Source organism: Pseudophryne corroboree, unplaced genomic scaffold (assembly GCF_028390025.1).
Source record: "Pseudophryne corroboree isolate aPseCor3 unplaced genomic scaffold, aPseCor3.hap2 scaffold_2885, whole genome shotgun sequence".
In the NCBI taxonomy this organism is placed as follows: domain Eukaryota; kingdom Metazoa; phylum Chordata; class Amphibia; order Anura; family Myobatrachidae; genus Pseudophryne; species Pseudophryne corroboree.
Genome location: NW_026969551.1, coordinates 32,113 through 35,803, shown reverse-complemented (window position 1 = coordinate 35,803; position 3,691 = coordinate 32,113). Strand labels below are relative to the sequence as shown.

The 3,691-nt window shown below is 50.1% G+C and overlaps 5 non-coding genes and 1 pseudogene across 5 annotated transcripts; all 6 read right to left on the bottom strand.

Moving 5' to 3' along the window:
- Nucleotides 1–372: 372 nt before the first annotated feature.
- LOC135014832 (U1 spliceosomal RNA) lies at nucleotides 373–508 on the bottom strand (annotated as a pseudogene).
- A 152-nt stretch (nucleotides 509–660) lies between these two features.
- LOC135014831 (U1 spliceosomal RNA) lies at nucleotides 661–824 on the bottom strand. The gene has a single exon (XR_010213198.1). It is a non-coding gene; the product is annotated as a U1 spliceosomal RNA (small nuclear RNA).
- Nucleotides 825–1,498: 674 nt separating this feature from the next.
- On the bottom strand, nucleotides 1,499–1,661 carry LOC135014837 (U1 spliceosomal RNA). The gene has a single exon (XR_010213203.1). It is a non-coding gene; the product is annotated as a U1 spliceosomal RNA (small nuclear RNA).
- Nucleotides 1,662–1,813: 152 nt separating this feature from the next.
- LOC135014835 (U1 spliceosomal RNA) lies at nucleotides 1,814–1,977 on the bottom strand. Its single transcript, XR_010213201.1, has one exon. It is a non-coding gene; the product is annotated as a U1 spliceosomal RNA (small nuclear RNA).
- Nucleotides 1,978–2,651: 674 nt separating this feature from the next.
- Nucleotides 2,652–2,814, bottom strand: LOC135014836 (U1 spliceosomal RNA). The gene has a single exon (XR_010213202.1). It is a non-coding gene; the product is annotated as a U1 spliceosomal RNA (small nuclear RNA).
- Nucleotides 2,815–2,966: 152 nt separating this feature from the next.
- On the bottom strand, nucleotides 2,967–3,130 carry LOC135014833 (U1 spliceosomal RNA). The gene has a single exon (XR_010213199.1). It is a non-coding gene; the product is annotated as a U1 spliceosomal RNA (small nuclear RNA).
- Nucleotides 3,131–3,691: the final 561 nt, after the last annotated feature.

The following is a 3,691-nucleotide window of genomic DNA, read 5'->3' as shown; positions in this document are numbered from 1 at the left end:
GGTGGCCTTTTGCGGCGCTTGGCTGACCCCTAGTTTGCATTAAACACCTCCACCCTCCTTTGGTGTGGGGCTCATGTTGGCTATGCCCCAGCCCCTGAAGCATTCAAGCTGATTTCTTGCAGCAGCTGGGCACTGTAACAGCTCCAGAGCTGCTCTGTAAGGCAAGTAAAAGGGTGTGGGCCCTGCAGCACTACCTGTAGTTTGCATTGTGCATTGGAAGGCACAAAGTAAGCAGACGGGAGGAGAAGTCAGGATAGTGCACAAGGGTATAGAAGGGAGCGGCTGAAGAAAAGAGAAGTGGAAACAGACAGCAAACTAGGCTGGAGAGAGACCTGAGACAAAGAGATCTGAATTATACGAGAGCCGACGAGGGGAAACACAAATTATGCAGTCAAGTTTCCCACATTTGGGGAAATCGCAGGAGCAGCACACCCAGAGTGCAATGGTTGAGCCTTGCCCTGGGAGAAGCACCTTCATGATCATAGTATCTCACCTGGCAGGTAAGTAGGAGTTGGGCTAGAGCTGGGGAGGGTCGCTGCTCGGGTTCCCCCCTGTGAAGTGAAGGAGATCCAACTGAGGCAGCACCAGGGAACTCTCGAAAGAAGAACAAGGCTAGAGGAAGATCTGAGACAAAGAAATCTGACTTTTACCAGAGCTGACCAGAGGAAAGCACAAACACAGTCCCCCACTACCACAAATAATGCAGTCGAGTTTCCCACATTTGGGAAAATCACAGGGGTCAGCATACCCAGAATGCAATGAATGAACCTCACCCTGGGAGAACAATCTTCATGACCATGGTATCTCCTATGCAAAATAAGTATGATTTGGGATAGGGCTGGTGAGGGCAGCTGCTCAGGCACATCTCTGTCAAGTAAAGGAGATTCAACTGAGGCAGCACAAGTGAACTCTCATCTGGGGACAACAACTGCAGGGAGACCACATCTTTTCAGATGAACATGGGAGGGCGGAAGGCTGCCTAATACTGAAGCACCATCAAATATCAAACCATATGCAACAACTAGTACAAGCACTCCTGGGGGAAGGTCTGCAGCAGACGGATTTGCATACGGTGATGTTATCCAAGCAGTGGGCCAAAGTTGACTGGAACCCTCATCTGCATATGAAAAGAGAAAAGGGGCATGCAGGGCATGGCGGCCTTTTGCAGTGCTTGGATGACCCCTAGTTCGCATTAAACACCTCCCCCCTCCTTTGGTGTGGGGCTCATGTTGGCCATGCCCCATCCCCTGAAGCATTCAAGCTGATTTCTTGCAGCAGCTGGGCACTGTAACAGCTCCAGAGCTGCTCTGTAAGGCAAGTAAAAGGGTGTGGGCCCTGCAGCACTACCTGTAGTTTGCATTGTGCATTGGAAGGCACAAAGTAAGCAGACGGGAGGAGAAGTCAGGATAGTGCACAAGGGTATAGAAGGGAGCGGCTGAAGATAAGAGAAGTGGAAACAGACAGCAAACTAGGCTGGAGAGAGACCTGAGACAAATAGATCTGAATTATACGAGAGCCGACCAGGGGAAACACAAATTATGCAGTCAAGTTTCCCACATTTGGGGAAATCGCAGGGGCAGCACACCCAGAGTGCAATGGGTGAGCCTTGCCCTGGGAGAAGCACCTTCATGATCATAGTATCTCACCTGGCAGGTAAGTAGGAGTTGGGCTAGAGCTGGGGTGGGTCGCTGCTCGGGTACCCCCCTGTCAAGTGAAGGAGATCCAACTGAGGCAGCACAATGGAACTCTCGAAAGAAGAACAAGGCTAGAGGAAAATCTGAGACAAAGAAATCTGACTTTTACCAGAGCTGACCAGAGGAAAGCACAAACACAGTCCCCCACTACCACAAATAATGCAGTCAAGTTTCCCACATTTGGGGAAATCACAGGGGTCAGCATACCCAAAATGCAATGAATGAACCTCACCCTGGGAGAACAATCTTCATGACCATGGTATCTCCTATGCAAAATAAGTATGATTTGGAATAGGGCTGGGGAGGGCCGCTGCTCATGCACATCTCTGTCAAGTAAAGGAGATTCAACTGAGGCAGCACAAGGGATCTCTCATCTGGGGACAACAACTGCAGGGAGAACACATATTTTCAGATGAACATGGGAGGGCAGAAGGCTGCCTAATACTGAAGCACCCCCAAACAACAAACCAAATGCAGCAACTAGTGCAAGCATTCCTGGGGGAAGTTCTGCAGAAGACGGATTTGCATACGGTGATGTCATCCAAGCAGTGGGTCAAAGTTGGCTTCAACCCTCATCTGCATATGAAAAGAGAAAAGGGGCGTGCAGGGCATGGCGGCCTTTTGCGGTGCTTGGATGACCCCTAGTTCGCATTAAACACCTCCACCCTCCTTTGGTGTGGGGCTCATGTTGGCCATGCCCCATCCCCTGAAGCATTCAAGCTGATTTCTTGCAGCAGCTGGGCACTGTAACAGCTCCAGAGCTGCTCTGTAAGGCAAGTAAAAGGGTGTGGGCCCTGCAGCACTACCTGTAGTTTGCATTGTGCATTGGAAGGCACAAAGTAAGCAGACGGGAGGATAAGTCAGGATAGTGCACAAGGGTATAGAAGGGAGCGGTTGAAGAAAAGAGAAGTGGAAACAGACAGCAAACTAGGCTGGAGAGAGACCTGAGAAAAAGAGATCTGAATTATACGAGAGCCGACCAGGGGAAACACAAATTATGCAGTCAAGTTTCCCACATTTGGGGAAATCGCAGGGGCAGCACACCCAGAGTGCAATGGGTGAGCCTTGCCCTGGGAGAAGCACCTTCATGATCATAGTATCTCACCTGGCAGGTAAGTAGGAGTTGGGCTAGAGCTGGGGAGGTTCGCTGTTCGGGCACCCCCCTGTCAAGTGAAAGAGATCCAACTGAGGCAGCACAAGGGAACTCTCGAAAGAAGAACAAGGCTAGAGGAAGATCTGAGACAAAGAAATCTGACTTTTACCAGAGCTGACCAGAGGAAAGCACAAACACAGTCCCCCACTACCACAAATAATGCAGTCGAGTTTCCCACATTTGGGAAAATCACAGGGGTCAGCATACCCAGAATGCAATGAATGAACCTCACCCTTGGAGAACAATCTTCATGACCATGGTATCTCCTATGCAAAATAAGTATGATTTGGGATAGGGCTGGTGAGGGCAGCTGCTCAGGCACATCTCTGTCAAGTAAAGGAGATTCAACTGAGGCAGCACAAGTGAACTCTCATCTGGGGACAACAACTGCAGGGAGACCACATCTTTTCAGATGAACATGGGAGGGCGGAAGGCTGCCTAATACTGAAGCACCATCAAATATCAAACCATATGCAACAACTAGTACAAGCACTCCTGGGGGAAGGTCTGCAGCAGACGGATTTGCATACGGTGATGTTATCCAAGCAGTGGGCCAAAGTTGACTGGAACCCTCATCTGCATATGAAAAGAGAAAAGGGGCATGCAGGGCATGGCGGCCTTTTGCAGTGCTTGGATGACCCCTAGTTCGCATTAAACACCTCCCCCCTCCTTTGGTCATGCCCCATCCCCTGAAGCATTCAAGCTGATTTCTTGCAGCAGCTGGGCACTGTAACAGCTCCAGAGCTGCTCTGTAAGGCAAGTAAAAGGGTGTGGGCCCTGCAGCACTACCTGTAGTTTGCATTCTAGTGTCTTTCGTTTGGGAGAAAAATGCAAAGGTACAATA